Below are 15122 nucleotides of genomic sequence, written 5' to 3'. Positions count from 1 at the left end.
GGCTGCAAAATCACACCGGAGTGCAGAGCGCTGCTGAGTGCTTCCTATGCTCCAGGGCATCTTGCTTAATCCTATACACACGGCAGCCCGGCCGTGAGGAAGGCACCACCACCGGGTGGAGAGAGATATGCCTTTCCAGCCGGATTGTGCTGCAAGTCACGAACTGTTTTGGGACTGAAAGCGGCACAGCGCTCTTTGCGAAATAAAAACCTGCCGGATCATAACACTGCCTACTTAAGGTAACTAATCGAAGCACCATTTTAAATGAGGACTTGAACTTACTTAAAGGAAATTAATCTTGCATCACGGACTACAAGTCCCACAATCACCAGTGACATTGCTCTGTGCATACGCCTACTGGGGGGCCTGTAATGAATAAAAGCCAGTTAATCACATGATGCAAGCCTCAAGACTCCTTTGTGCAGCCCATGAAGAAGGGGTTGAAATACCCTGAAACGCGTCGGCGAATTATCCAAAGGTGAAACATGGCGGCAGGCTGCAAAATCACGCCGGAGTGCAGAGCGCTGCTGAGTGCTTCCTATGCTCCAGGGCATCTTGCTTAATCCTATAAACACGGCAGCCCGGCCGTGAGGAAGGCACCACCACCGGGTGGAGAGGGACATGCCTTTCCAGCCAGATTGGGCTGCAAGTCACGAACTGTTTTGGGACTGAAAGCGGCACAGCGCTCTTTGCGAAATAAAAACCTGTCGGATCATAACACTGCCTACTTAAGGTAACTAATCGAAGCACCATTTTAAATGAGGACTTGAACTTACTTAAAGGAAATTAATCTTGCATCACGGACTACAAGTCCCACAATCACCAGTGACATTGCTCTGTGCATACGCCTACTGGGGGGCCTGTAATGAATAAAAGCTAGTTAATCACATGATGCAGGCCTCAAGACTCCTTTGTGCAGCCCATGAAGAAGGGGTTGAAATACCCTGAAACGCGTCGGCGAATTATCCAAAGGTGAAACATGGCGGCAGGCTGCAAAATCACGCCGGAGTGCAGAGCGCTGCTGAGTGCTTCCTATGCTCCAGGGCATCTTGCTTAATCCTATACACACGGCAGCCCGGCCGTGAGGAAGGCACCACCACCGGGTGGAGAGAAACATGCCTTTCCAGCCGGATTGGGCTGCAAGTCACGAACTGTTTTGGGACTGAAAGCGGCACAGCGTTCTTTGCGAAATAAAAACCTGCTGGATCATAACACTGCCTACTTAAGGTAACTAATCGAAGCACCATTTTAAATTAGGACTTGAACTTACTTAAAGGAAATTAATCTTGCATCACGGACTACAAGTCCCACAATCACCAGTGACATTGCTTTGTGCATACGCCTACTGGGGGGCCTGTAATGAATAAAAGCCAGTTAATCACATGATGCAAGCCTCAAGACTCCTTTGTGCAGCCCATGAAGAAGGGGCTGAAATACCCTGAAACGCGTCGGCGAATTATCCAAAGGTGAAACATGGCGGCAGGCTGCAAAATCACACCGGAGTGCAGAGCGCTGCTGAGTGCTTCCTATGCTCCAGGGCATCTTGCTTAATCCTATACACACGGCAGCCCGGCCGTGAGGAAGGCACCACCACCGGGTGGAGAGAGATATGCCTTTCCAGCCGGATTGTGCTGCAAGTCACGAACTGTTTTGGGACTGAAAGCGGCACAGCGCTCTTTGCGAAATAAAAACCTGCCGGATCATAACACTGCCTACTTAAGGTAACTAATCGAAGCACCATTTTAAATGAGGACTTGAACTTCCTTAAAGGAAATTAATCTTGCATCACGGACTACAAGTCCCACAATCACCAGTGACATTGCTCTGTGCATACGCCTACTGGGGGGCCTGTAATGAATAAAAGCCAGTTAATCACATGACGCAAGCCTCAAGACTCCTTTGTGCAGCCCATGAAGAAGGGGTTGAAATACCCTGAAACGCGTTGGCGAATTATCCAAAGGTTAAACATGGCGGCAGGCTGCAAAATCATGCCAGAGTGCAGAGCGCTGCTGAGTGCTTCCTATGCTCCAGGGCATCTTGCTTAATTCTATACACACGGCAGCCCGGCCGTGAGGAAGGCACCACCACCGGGTGGAGAGAGACATGCCTTTCCAGCCGGATTGGGCTGCAAGTCACGAATGTTTTCGGACTGAAAGTGGCACAGCGCTCTTTGCGAAATAAAAACCTGCCGGATCATAACACTGCCTACTTAAGGTAAGTAATCGAAGCACCATTTTAAATGAGGACTTGAACTTACTTAAAGGAAATTAATCTTGCATCACGGACTACAAGTCCCACAATCACCAGTGACATTGCTCTGTGCATACGCCTACTGGGGGGCCTGTAATGAATAAAAGCCAGTTAATCATATGATGCAAGCCTCAAGACTCCTTTGTGCAGCCCATGAAGAAGGGGTTGAAATACCCTGAAACGCGTCGGAGAAATTTTCCAAAGGTGAAACATGGCGGCAGGCTGCAAAATCACGCCGGAGTGCAGAGCGCTGCTGAGTGCTTCCTATGCTCCAGGGCATCTTGCTTAATCCTATACACACGGCAGCTCGGCCGTGAGGAAGGCACCACCACCGGGTGGAGGGAGACATGCCTTTCCAGCCGGATTGGGCTGCAAGTCACGAACTCTTTTGGGACTGAAAGCGGCACAGCGCTCTTTGCGAAATAAAAACCTGCCGGATCATAACACTGCCTACTTAAGGTAACTAATCGAAGCACCATTTTAAATGAGGACTTGAACTTACTTAAAGGAAATTAATCTTGCATCAAGGACTACAAGTCCCACAATCACCAGTGACATTGCTCTGTGCATACGCCTACTGGGGGGCCTGTAATGAATAAAAGCTAGTTAATCACATGATGCAGGCCTCAAGACTCCTTTGTGCAGCCCATGAAGAAGGGGTTGAAATACCCTGAAACGCGTCGGCGAATTATCCAAAGGTGAAACATGGCGGCAGGCTGCAAAATCACGCCGGAGTGCAGAGCGCTGCTGAGTGCTTCCTATGCTCCAGGGCATCTTGCTTAATCCTATACACACGGCAGCCCGGCCGTGAGGAAGGCACCACCACCGGGTGGAGAGAAACATGCCTTTCCAGCCGGATTGGGCTGCAAGTCACGAACTGTTTTGGGACTGAAAGCGGCACAGCGTTCTTTGCGAAATAAAAACCTGCTGGATCATAACACTGCCTACTTAAGGTAAGTAATCGAAGCACCATTTTAAATTAGGACTTGAACTTACTTAAAGGAAATTAATCTTGCATCACGGACTACAAGTCCCACAATCACCAGTGACATTGCTTTGTGCATACGCCTACTGGGGGGCCTGTAATGAATAAAAGCCAGTTAATCACATGATGCAAGCCTCAAGACTCCTTTGTGCAGCCCATGAAGAAGGGGCTGAAATACCCTGAAACGCGTCGGCGAATTATCCAAAGGTGAAACATGGCGGCAGGCTGCAAAATCACACCGGAGTGCAGAGCGCTGCTGAGTGCTTCCTATGCTCCAGGGCATCTTGCTTAATCCTATACACACGGCAGCCCGGCCGTGAGGAAGGCACCACCACCGGGTGGAGAAAGACATGCCTTTCCAGCCGGATTGGGCTGCAAGTCACGAACTGTTTTCGGACTGAAAGCGGCACAGCGCTCTTTGCGAAATAAAAACCTGCCGGATCATAACACTGCCTACTTAAGGTAAGTAATCGAAGCACCATTTTAAATGAGGACTTGAACTTACTTAAAGGAAATTAATCTTACATCACGGACTACAAGTCCCACAATCACCAGTGACATTGCTCTGTGCATACGCCTACTGGGGGGCCTGTAATGAATAAAAGCCAGTTAATCATATGATGCAAGCCTCAAGACTCCTTTGTGCAGCCCATGAAGAAGGGGTTGAAATACCCTGAAACGCGTCGGAGAAATTTTCCAAAGGTGAAACATGGCGGCAGGCTGCAAAATCACGCCGGAGTGCAGAGCGCTGCTGAGTGCTTCCTATGCTCCAGGGCATCTTGCTTAATCCTATACACACGGCAGCTCGGCCGTGAGGAAGGCACCACCACCGGGTGGAGGGAGACATGCCTTTCCAGCCGGATTGGGCTGCAAGTCACGAACTCTTTTGGGACTGAAAGCGGCACAGCGCTCTTTGCGAAATAAAAACCTGCCGGATCATAACACTGCCTACTTAAGGTAACTAATCGAAGCACCATTTTAAATGAGGACTTGAACTTACGTAAAGGAAATTAATCTTGCATCACGGACTACAAGTCCCACAATCACCAGTGACATTGCTCTGTTCATACGCCTACTGGGGGGCCTGTAATGAATAAAAGCCAGTTAATCACATGATGCAAGCCTCAAGACTCCTTTGTGCAGCCCATGAAGAAGGGGTTGAAATACCCGGAAACGCGTCGGCGAATTATCCAAAGGTGAAACATGGCGGCAGGCTGCAAAATCATGCCAGAGTGCAGAGCGCTACTGAGTGCTTCCTATGCTCCAGGGCATCTTGCTTAATTCTATACACACGGCAGCCCGGCCGTGAGGAAGGCCCCACCACCGGGTGGAGAGAGACATGCCTTTCCAGCCGGATTGGGCTGCAAGTCACGAACTGTTTTGGGACTGAAAGCGGCACAGCGCTCTTTGCGAAATAAAAACCTGCCGGATCATAACACTGCCTACTTAAGGTAAGTAATCGAAGCACCATTTTAAATGAGGACTTGAACTTACTTAAAGGAAATTAATCTTGCATCACGGACTACAAGTCCCACAATCACCAGTGACATTGCTCTGTGCATACGCCTACTGGGGGGCCTGTAATGAATAAAAGCCAGTTAATCATCTGATGCAAACCTCAAGACTCCTTTGTGCAGCCCATGAAGAAGGGGTTGAAATACCCTGAAACGCGTCGGCGAATTATCCAAAGGTGAAACATGGCGGCAGGCTGCAAAATCACGCTGGAGTGCAGAGCGCTGCTGAGTGCTTCCTATGCTCCAGGGCATCTTGCTTAATCCTATACACACGGCAGCCCGGCCGTGAGGAAGGCACCACCACTGGGTGGTGGGAGACATGCCTTTCCAGCCGGATTGGGCTGCAAGTCACGAACTCTTTTGGGACTGAAAGCGGCACAGCGCTCTTTGCGAAATAAAAACCTGCCGGATCATAACACTGCCTACTTAAGGTAACTAATCGAAGCACCATTTTAAATGAGGACTTGAACTTACTTAAAGGAAATTAATCTTGCATCACGGACTACAAGTCCCACAATCACCAGTGACATTGCTCTGTGCATACGCCCACTAGGGGGCCTGTAATGAATAAAAGCCAGTTAATCACATGATGCAAGCCTCAAGACTCCTTTGTGCAGCCCATGAAGAAGGGGTTGAAATACCCTGAAACGCTGCGGCGAATTATCCAAAGGTGAAACATGGCGTCAGGCTGCAAAATCACGCCGGAGTGCAGAGCGCTGCTGAGTGCTTCCTATGCTCCAGGGCATCTTGCTTAATCCTATACACACGGCAGCCCGGCCGTGAGGAAGGCACCACCACCGGGTGGAGAGAGACATGCCTTTCCAGCCGGATTGGGCTGCAAGTCACGAACTGTTTTGGGACTGAAAGCGGCACAGCGCTCTTTGCGAAATAAAAACCTGCCGGATCATAACACTGCCAACTTAAGGTAACTAATCAAAGCACCATTTTAAATGAGGACTTGAACTTACTTAAAGGAAATTAATCTTGCATCACGGACTACAAGTCCCACAATCACCAGTGACATTGCTCTGTTCATACGCCTACTGGGGGGCCTGTAATGAATAAAAGCCAGTTAATCACATGATGCAAGCCTCAAGACTCCTTTGTGCAGCCCATGAAGAAGGGGTTGAAATACCCTGAAACGCGTCGGCGAATTATCCAAAGGTGAAACATGTCGGCAGGCTGCAAAATCACGCCAGAGTGCAGAGCGCTGCTGAGTGCTTCCTATGCTCCAGGGCATCTTGCTTAATTCTATACACACGGCAGCCCGGCCGTGAGGAAGGCACCACCACCGGGTGGAGAGAGACATGCCTTTCCAGCCGGATTGGGCTGCAAGTCACGAACTGTTTTGGGACTGAAAGCGGCACAGCGCTCTTTGCGAAATAAAAACCTGCCGGATCATAACACTGCCTACTTAAAGTAAGTAATCGAAGCACCATTTTAAATGAGGACTCGAACTTACTTAAAGGAAATTAATCTTGCATCACGGACTACAAGTCCCACAATCACCAGTGACATTGCTCTGTGCATACGCCTACTGGGGGGCCTGTAATGAATAAAAGCCAGTTAATCATATGATGCAAGCCTCAAGACTCCTTTGTGCAGCCCATGAAGAAGGGGTTTAAATACCCTGAAACGCGTCGGCGAATTATCCAAAGGTGAAACATGGCGGCAGGCTGCAAAATCACGCCGGAGTGCAGAGTGCTGCTGAGTGCTTCCTATGCTCCAGGGCATCTTGCTTAATCCTATACACACGGCAGCCCGGCCGTGAGGAAGGCACCACCACCGGGTGGAGGGAGACATGCCTTTCCAGCCGGATTGGGCTGCAAGTCACGAACTCTTTTGGGACTGAAAGCGGCACAGCGCTCTTTGCAAAATAAAAACCTGCCGGATCATAACACTGCCTACTTAAGGTAACTATTCGAATCACCATTTTAAATGAGGACTTGAACTTACTTAAAGGAAATTAATCTTGCATCACGGACTACAAGTCCCACAATCACCAGTGACATTGCTCTGTGCATACGCCTACTGGGGGGCCTGTAATGAATAAAAGCCAGTTAATCACATGATGCAAGCCTCAAGACTCCTTTGTGCAGCCCATGAAGAAGGGGTTGAAATACCCTGAAACGCGTCGGCGAAATATCCAAAGGTGAAACATGGCGGCAGGCTGCTAAATCACGCCGGAGTGCAGAGCGCTGCTGAGTGCTTCCTATGCTCCAGGGCATCTTGCTTAATCCTATACACACGGCAGCCCGGCCGTGAGGAAGGCACCACCACCGGGTGGAGAGAGATATGCCTTTCCAGCCGGATTGTGCTGCAAGTCACGAACTGTTTTGGGACTGAAAGCGGCACAGCGCTCTTTGCGAAATAAAAACCTGCCGGATCATAACACTGCCTACTTAAGGTAACTAATCGAAGCACCATTTTAAATGAGGACTTGAACTTACTTAAAGGAAATTAATCTTGCATCACGGACTACAAGTCCCACAATCACCAGTGACATTGCTCTGTGCATACGCCTACTGGGGGGCCTGTAATGAATAAAAGCCAGTTAATCACATGATGCAAGCCTCAAGACTCCTTTGTGCAGCCCATGAAGAAGGGGTTGAAATACCCTGAAACGCGTTGGCGAATTATCCAAAGGTGAAACATGGCGGCAGGCTGCAAAATCATGCCAGAGTGCAGAGCGCTGCTGAGTGCTTCCTATGCTCCCGGGCATCTTGCTTAATTCTATACACACGGCAGCCCGGCCGTGAGGAAGGCACCACCACCGGGTGGAGAGAGACATGCCTTTCCAGCCGGATTGGGCTGCAAGTCACGAACTGTTTTCGGACTGAAAGCGGCACAGCGCTCTTTGCGAAATAAAAACCTGCCGGATCATAACACTGCCTACTTAAGGTAAGTAATCGAAGCACCATTTTAAATGAGGACTTGAACTTACTTAAAGGAAATTAATCTTGCATCACGGACTACAAGTCCCACAATCACCAGTGACATTGCTCTGTGCATACGCCTACTGGGGGGCCTGTAATGAATAAAAGCCAGTTAATCATATGATGCAAGCCTCAAGACTCCTTTGTGCAGCCCATGAAGAAGGGGTTGAAATACCCTGAAACGCGTCGGCGAATTATCCAAAGGTGAAACATGGCGGCAGGCTGCAAAATCACGCCGGAGTGCAGAGCGCTGCTGAGTGCTTCCTATGCTCCAGGGCATCTTGCTTAATCCTATACACACGGCAGCTCGGCCGTGAGGAAGGCACCACCACCGGGTGGAGGGAGACATGCCTTTCCAGCCGGATTGGGCTGCAAGTCACGAACTCTTTTGGGACTGAAAGGGGCACAGCGCTCTTTGCGAAATAAAAACCTGCCGGATCATAACACTGCCTACTTAAGGTAACTAATCGAAGCACCATTTTAAATGAGGACTTGAACTTACATAAAGGAAATTAATCTTGCATCACGGACTACAAGTCCCACAATCACCAGTGACATTGCTCTGTGCATACGCCCACTAGGGGGCCTGTAATGAATAAAAGCCAGTTAATCACATGATGCAAGCCTCAAGACTCCTTTGTGCAGCCCATGAAGAAGGGGTTGAAATACCCTGAAACGCGTCGGCGAATTATCCTAAGGTGAAACATGGCGGCAGGCTGCAAAATCACGCCGTAGTGCAGAGCGCTGCTGAGTGCTTCCTATGCTCCAGGGCATCTTGCTTAATCCTACACACGGCAGCCCGGCCGTGAGGAAGGCACCACCACCGGGTGGAGAGAGACATGCCTTTCCAGCCGGATTGGGCTGCAAGTCACGAACTGTTTTGGGACTGAAAGCGGCACAGCGCTCTTTGCGAAATAAAAACCTGCCAGATCATAACACTGCCTACTTAAGGTAACTAATCAAAGCACCATTTTAAATGAGGACTTGAACTTACTTAAAGGAAATTAATCTTGCATCACGGACTACAAGTCCCACAATCACCAGTGACATTGCTCTGTTCATACGCCTACTGGGGGGCCTGTAATGAATAAAAGCCAGTTAATCACATGATGCAAGCCTCAAGACTCCTTTGTGTAGCCCATGAAGAAGGGGTTGAAATACCCGGAAACGCGTCGGCGAATTATCCAAAGGTGAAACATGGCGGCAGGCTGCAAAATCATGCCAGAGTGCAGAGCGCTGCTGAGTGCTTCCTATGCTCCAGGGCATCTTGCTTAATTCTATACACACGGCAGCCCGGCCGTGAGGAAGGCACCACCACCGGGTGGAGAGAGACATGCCTTTCCAGCCGGATTGGGCTGCAAGTCACGAACTGTTTTGGGACTGAAAGCGGCACAGCGCTCTTTGCGAAATAAAAATCTGCCGGATCATAACACTGCCTACTTAAGGTAAGTAATCGAAGCACCATTTTAAATGAGGACTTGAACTTACTTAAAGGAAATTAATCTTGCATCACGGACTACAAGTCCCACAATCACCAGTGACATTGCTCTGTGCATACGCCTACTGGGGGGCCTGTAATGAATAAAAGCCAGTTAATCATCTGATGCAAGCCTCAAGACTCCTTTGTGCAGCCCATGAAGAAGGGGTTGAAATACCCTGAAACGCGTCGGCGAATTATCCAAAGGTGAAACATGGCGGCAGGCTGCAAAATCCCGCCGGACTGCAGAGCGCTGCTGAGTGCTTCCTATGCTCCAGGGCATCTTGCTTAATCCTATACACACGGCAGCCCGGCCGTGAGGAAGGCACCACCACCGGGTGGAGGGAGACATGCCTTTCCAGCCGGATTGGGCTGCAAGTCACGAACTCTTTTGGGACTGAAAGCGGCACAGCGCTCTTTGCGAAATAAAAACCTGCCGGATCATAACACTGCCTACTTAAGGTAACTAATCGAAGCACCATTTTAAATGAGGACTTGAACTTACTTAAAGGAAATTAATCTTGCATCACGGACTACAAGTCCCACAATCACCAGTGACATTGCTCTGTGCATACGCCCACTAGGGGGCCTGTAATGAATAAAAGCCAGTTAATCACATGATGCAAGCCTCAAGACTCCTTTGTGCAGCCCATGAAGAAGGGGTTGAAATACCCTGAAACGCGTCGGCGAATTATCCAAAGGTGAAACATGGCGTCAGGCTGCAAAATCACGCCGGACTGCAGAGCGCTGCTGAGTGCTTCCTATGCTCCAGGGCATCTTGCTTAATCCTATACACACGGCAGCCCGGCCGTGAGGAAGGCACCACCACCGGGTGGAGAGAGACATGCCTTTCCAGCCGGATTGGGCTGCAAGTCACAAACTGTTTTGGGACTGAAAGCGGCACAGCGCTCTTTGCGAAATAAAAACCTGCCGGATCATAACACTGCCTACTTAAGGTAACTAATCAAAGCACCATTTTAAATGAGGACTTGAACTTACTTAAAGGAAATTAATCTTGCATCACGGACTACAAGTCCCACAATCACCAGTGACATTGCTCTGTTCATACGCCTACTGGGGGGCCTGTAATGAATAAAAGCCAGTTAATCACATGATGCAAGCCTCAAGACTCCTTTGTGCAGCCCATGAAGAAGGGGTTGAAATACCCTGAAACGCGTCGGCGAATTATCCAAAGGTGAAACATGTCGGCAGGCTGCAAAATCACGCCAGAGTGCAGAGCGCTGCTGAGTGCTTCCTATGCTCCAGGGCATCTTGCTTAATTCTATACACACGGCAGCCCGGCCGTGAGGAAGGCACCACCACCGGGCGGAGAGAGACATGCCTTTCCAGCCGGATTGGGCTGCAAGTCACGAACTGTTTTGGGACTGAAAGCGGCACAGCGCTCTTTGCAAAATAAAAACCTGCCGGATCATAACACTGCCTACTTAAAGTAAGTAATCGAAGCACCATTTTAAATGAGGACTCGAACTTACTTAAAGGAAATTAATCTTGCATCACGGACTACAAGTCCCACAATCACCAGTGACATTGCTCTGTGCATACGCCTACTGGGGGGCCTGTAATGAATAAAAGCCAGTTAATCATATGATGCAAGCCTCAAGACTTCTTTGTGCAGCCCATGAAGAAGGGGTTCAAATACCCTGAAACGCGTCGGCGAATTATCCAAAGGTTAAACATGGCGTCAGACTGCAAAATCACGCCGGAGTGCAGAGCGCTGCTGAGTGCTTCCTATGCTCCAGGGCATCTTGCTTAATCCTATACACATGGCAGCCCGGCCGTGAGGAAGGCACCACCAACGGGTGGAGAGAGACATGCCTTTCCAGCCGGATTGGGCTGCAAGTCACGAACTGTTTTGGGACTGAAAGCGGCACAGCGCTCTTTGCGAAATAAAAACCTGCCGGATCATAACACTGCCTACTTAAGGTAACTAATCAAAGCACCATTTTAAATGAGGACTTGAGCTTACTTACAGGAAATTAATCTTGCATCACGGACTACAAGTCCCACAAACACCAGTGACATTGCTCTGTTCATACGCCTACTGGGGGGCCTGTAATGAATAAAAGCCAGTTAATCACATGATGCAAGCCTCAAGACTCCTTTGTGCAGCCCATGAAGAAGGGGTTGAAATACCCTGAAACGCGTCGGCGAATTATCCAAAGGTGAAACATGGCGGCAGGCTGCAAAATCACGCCAGAGTGCAGAGCGCTGCTGAGTGCTTCCTATGCTCCAGGGCATCTTGTTTAATTCTATACACACGGCAGCCCGGCCGTGAGGAAGGCACCACCACCGGGTGGAGAGAGACATGCCTTTCCAGCCGGATTGGGCTGCAAGTCACGAACTGTTTTGGGACTGAAAGCGGCACAGCGCTCTTTGCGAAATAAAAACCTGCCGGATCATAACACTGCCTACTTAAGGTAAGTAATCGAAGCACCATTTTAAATGAGGACTTGAACTTATTTAAAGGAAATTAATCTTGCATCACGGACTACAAGTCCCACAATCACCAGTGACATTGCTCTGTGCATACGCCTACTGGGGGCCTGTAATGAATAAAAGCCAGTTAATCATATGATGCAATCCTCAAGACTCCTTTGTGCAGCCCATGAAGAAGGGGTTGAAATACCCTGAAACGCGTTGGCGAATTATCCAAAGGTGAAACATGGCGTCAGGCTGCAAAATCACGCCGGAGTGCAGAGCGCTGCTGAGTGCTTCCTATGCTCCAGGGCATCTTGCTTAATCATATATATATATATATTCACTGAAAAAACCATAGGTTATAGACCATATATAGTTAGGAATTAGCATTTACAAAACCTTGAAAATTCACTGAAAAAACCATAGGTTATAGACCATATATAGTTAGGAATTAGCATTTACAAAACCTTATTTTACTCACACAAAACCATTGAAATTCCATATATAGTTAGTTGCACTAACTATATATCGCGCACCCGCAATCCACTGCTGATGATGTCACATATTACATCATTCATGACATGGTCAGTGACATCACTGATGACATCACTGATGACATCTCAAATGACATCACTGATGACATCTCACTTGACATCAATGATCACATCACTGATGATATCATTCATGTGATAATACAATGCATCTCCTCACACTCTAATATAACCTCTATTACACCCAGTGTTAAATAGAGAGTATAATTTTTGAAACCATTGACACACCAATACTAGTTACTACATACGCACTCACTGATTCCTATGTCTACACACACATTCACTCATACAATCATTCATACATACAATCACTCATCTTTACAACACTATCATATGCACTCATACACCTATACAGACACTCACACTCTGCCACTCATCCATGGAGTTACTCACACACCTAGTCAGTCCTGAAAAGAATCAATCACACTTCCATTTTCTCATCTATACAGTTAAACACAGAACACCTTACATTTTTGAAACATATACTAACACATACTTACTCTCTTATAGAATCACTGATACAAGTACACATTGATCTGCACAGAGTCACACACCTCCCAGCCAGCCATACACACACTCAGTCTCCCATACAAACACTTGTGCAACCAATCAATAACCCATATAGCTACTTATATAGCTACTGATCAACACATGCAGCAGCTTGCACAACAACAGACATACTGATGCACACTTTCAGACAGTTTAGTCACTAACCCGTGCATTCAGTAAGACGCATTTAATCACTCACTCATACAGTCAATCACGCACCTACTAAAACCTTCATTCAGACACTTATACATCCACTCATTCTTCAATATGTAAAACATATTTAAACTTTACAGAAACACATAATCACTGGATGTTGTCATCAGTGATGTCATCAGTGATGTCACTGACCATGTCATGAATGATGTAATATGTGACATCATCAGCAGTGGATTGCGGGTGCGCGATATATAGTTAGTGCAACTAACTATATATGGAATTTCAATGGTTTTGTGTGAGTAAAATAAGGTTTTGTAAATGCTAATTCCTAACTATATATGGTCTATAACCTATGGTTTTTTCAGTGAATTTTCAAGGTTTTGTAAATGCTAATTCCTAACTATATATGGTCTATAACCTATGGTTTTTTCAGTTAATTTCATTGGTTTTTTAACAGCTAATATCTGTAGCTGTAAAATGTATTCTTCTTTAAATCCAAAAATATATTTTATATGTTTATGAATATTTTTTTTTTTAAATATTTTTTTTTCTTCGTTCCCGCTTCGCGAATCGGGAAGCTTCCCGTTAGCTGACCTTGATGCCGCGAAATAGACCGCGAGCCGGTAAACGTTTCTTTACCGCAACTGCCGCGTTACAAAACAACATCGTGACGCCTCCCGTCCGCATGACGTTTCATGTTGTCGCGTGATACGTCATATGACGTGCTACGTTAGCGAACTGGTACGCGAACCGAGTCGCAAAGCGCAGGTTTCTGGAAGCAAACCGGGAGGCCCTGCAAAGCGCTTAACGTAAACACAGCAGGTCATGTGACTTGGTAATAACACTTTTCATTGGTTCATTTCACTTTTGGTTTCCTAATGATGTAAGACTAGGTTATATAATCTAAAATGAACACTTTTCATTGGTTGAGAACTCTTGTTTTTCCCAAATGATGAAAATCCCTCCTTCTTTCCTCACTCTGACTTTCATCATTGTGAGAGAAAGACCCTTTGTGATCACTGAGCAATGGCTTCTTTAGTAGCTTCAGCTGGTGCTTCCCCACCACCTCCACCACATCCAAGGAAGAGTGGACCACCTGCTCAAGTTATAATTCAACAAGAAGAGGAAGAAGAGGAACAGGACGACGAGCACGAAGAGAGGCAGTTTTTCCCTGAGGAGCCCAGGACGTCTCACCGGAAAGAAAACTTCATTTGGCAATTTTTTAAAATTCCCAAAGGTGAGAAAAAAGTAAATGCAAGATACGTAACTTGCCTTATATGTCAAGATAGACTGTCCAGAGGAACCGAGAAAAAATACAGTTTCGGAAACTACACAATGCATCGCCATATGACTAGGTGGCATCCTAACAACTACAGTGCTGCACAGTTTCGGAACGACCTAGATAATCTCCCTATTATGGCCAGAAGATCTGTTGTACCGGAAGTAACGGGACCAGAGGGCAGGGAGATGGTGCCAAATATACAAATGAGATTTGGTGAAGTAAAACACACCTGCGTATTTTGCGATGGATTCATTTGCTACGGAGAAAGAAGCATCACTCTGATCAACAGAGCTATTGACTATCATATGCAAGTTTGTACGAAACGCCCAAAATAATAAATACTTTTTTTTTGTTTTGTTGCTCCTGTTGAGCCCTTTACAATGAATCGTTTTCATTGCCCCCTCCAAGAAAAACCCAAAAAAATATAAAACTGTTCAGAAAAATTCAAAAAAAGTAAAAAAATGTTCCGAAAAATAATAAAAAAAATATAAAACAACAAAAACAATTAAAAAAAAGTTCTTTTCAGAACTACCTCCCCGTTATTAAAAAATTGGTACAATATTTGGAACTGTGCCAACCTCTATTTCTCTTAGTTCGCTTCCCAGTTCGCTCGCCAGTACGCGAACCGGAAGCGAACCAAAAACAGTAAGTATAAGGGAAGGAAACAGACACTTATGTTAAAAGAAAGACAGCTATAGGGGAGTAAACTAGAGATACTATTACCCGTAATCCACTGCTGATGATGTCACATATTACATCATTCATGACATGCTCAGTGACATCATCAGCAGAGGATTGCGGGTTTTTTGGCAACGTGCCTTATCCACGGTTTAATAACGCTGCCTTTTGCTTTATATAAGTTTTCAAATTGTATGAAATATATACCAATAGGTCGTTATGAACCTTTAGGTAGTGCTTTTCTTCATGAGGTCTGGTCGCTTCCATACACATACAGATGTTTCAAAGATGATCAAGAAGTGGAG

Source organism: Lissotriton helveticus, chromosome 12, assembly GCF_964261635.1.
Source record: "Lissotriton helveticus chromosome 12, aLisHel1.1, whole genome shotgun sequence".
NCBI classification, from domain to species: domain Eukaryota; kingdom Metazoa; phylum Chordata; class Amphibia; order Caudata; family Salamandridae; genus Lissotriton; species Lissotriton helveticus.
Note: the sequence above shows the minus strand (reverse complement) of the source record.